The 873-nt window shown below is 62.2% G+C and overlaps 1 protein-coding gene across 1 annotated transcript in view; it reads right to left on the bottom strand.

Moving 5' to 3' along the window:
• HPD (4-hydroxyphenylpyruvate dioxygenase) overlaps window positions 1-873 on the bottom strand; it is a 4,840-nt gene that overhangs the window by 3,416 nt on the left and 551 nt on the right. Inside the window, exon 2 of the mRNA XM_009707146.1 lies at window positions 521-595. The gene's annotated coding sequence lies outside the window, so the exon portion shown is untranslated. The remainder of the gene's footprint in view (window positions 1-520; window positions 596-873) is intronic.

Genomic DNA, 873 nt, shown 5'->3' with positions numbered 1-873 from the left:
GCCCCCGATTCCCACCGGGTTCCCCCTGGCCAGGGCAGCACCAACAGCCCACGGGGAACGGGCACCGCGGTGGGTGCAAGTCACGCGTGTGCACGAGTGCGTGTGCATGGGGAGCAGCCGAGCTTTTCTGCTTCCATCCAGCAGCCCAAGCAAAAAAGGGCCCACATTGGGGAAAAAAAACCCCAAATTCAGTGGGAAGCGCTGCCTCCAGAGCCCTCCCACAGCCCAGGCAGCCGGGGGCAGGCAGGGTGCGGTGGGTGCAGCAGTGTTTGGTGCTTGGCCACAGGCAGGCACGGAGCTGCCGCCGAGGGGGAAACGTTTCACCCTGTCTCCTCTTCATCCGCGAGGTTGGGCGAAAAGCAGCTCAGGTTTGAAGTAGAAGGGTTTTTAACTCGCCAGCAGCCTTTTAGCGGCGAGTGATGGATAGCTGCTACCACCAGGCCTTATTGCTCTGCAGGCTGGTGACCACGGCTGGAGCCCTGCCACGCGTCCCGGTTTGCATTTTCCAGGCCCCTCCCGCGAACCCTCTCACCTGCTTGGCATTGCCGACCCAGAAGGTGATGGAGTGGAAATGGATGAAGCGACCTCGCAGGGGCTAAAGGGAAGGGGAAAACAGGGCTGAGAGCCACCGCCACAGCCCTTCCCGCGGCGCTGCTCGTCTCTGGAGCAGGGAGAAGCAGCCAACATGACCCTGCAAATGCATCTCCTGCAAATGCATCCGAATTAACCGGGTGAAATCCTGGCTGCTGCCCCAGAACAGCGATTCTCCAAAGTGCTTTACAGTCAGGTCCTGCAGGATCCTGCTCTGCAGGGTGGAAGGTGCCAAGCCCCGGCTTGCCCGCGGCCACAGGGGGCCCGGGGGTGCCCGTGTCA

This window comes from Cariama cristata, unplaced genomic scaffold, assembly GCF_000690535.1.
Source record: "Cariama cristata isolate BGI_N322 unplaced genomic scaffold, ASM69053v1 scaffold22219, whole genome shotgun sequence".
NCBI lineage: Eukaryota > Metazoa > Chordata > Aves > Cariamiformes > Cariamidae > Cariama > Cariama cristata.
The sequence above is the reverse complement of the archived record's forward strand: the minus strand, read 5'-3'. Positions and strand labels throughout refer to the sequence as shown.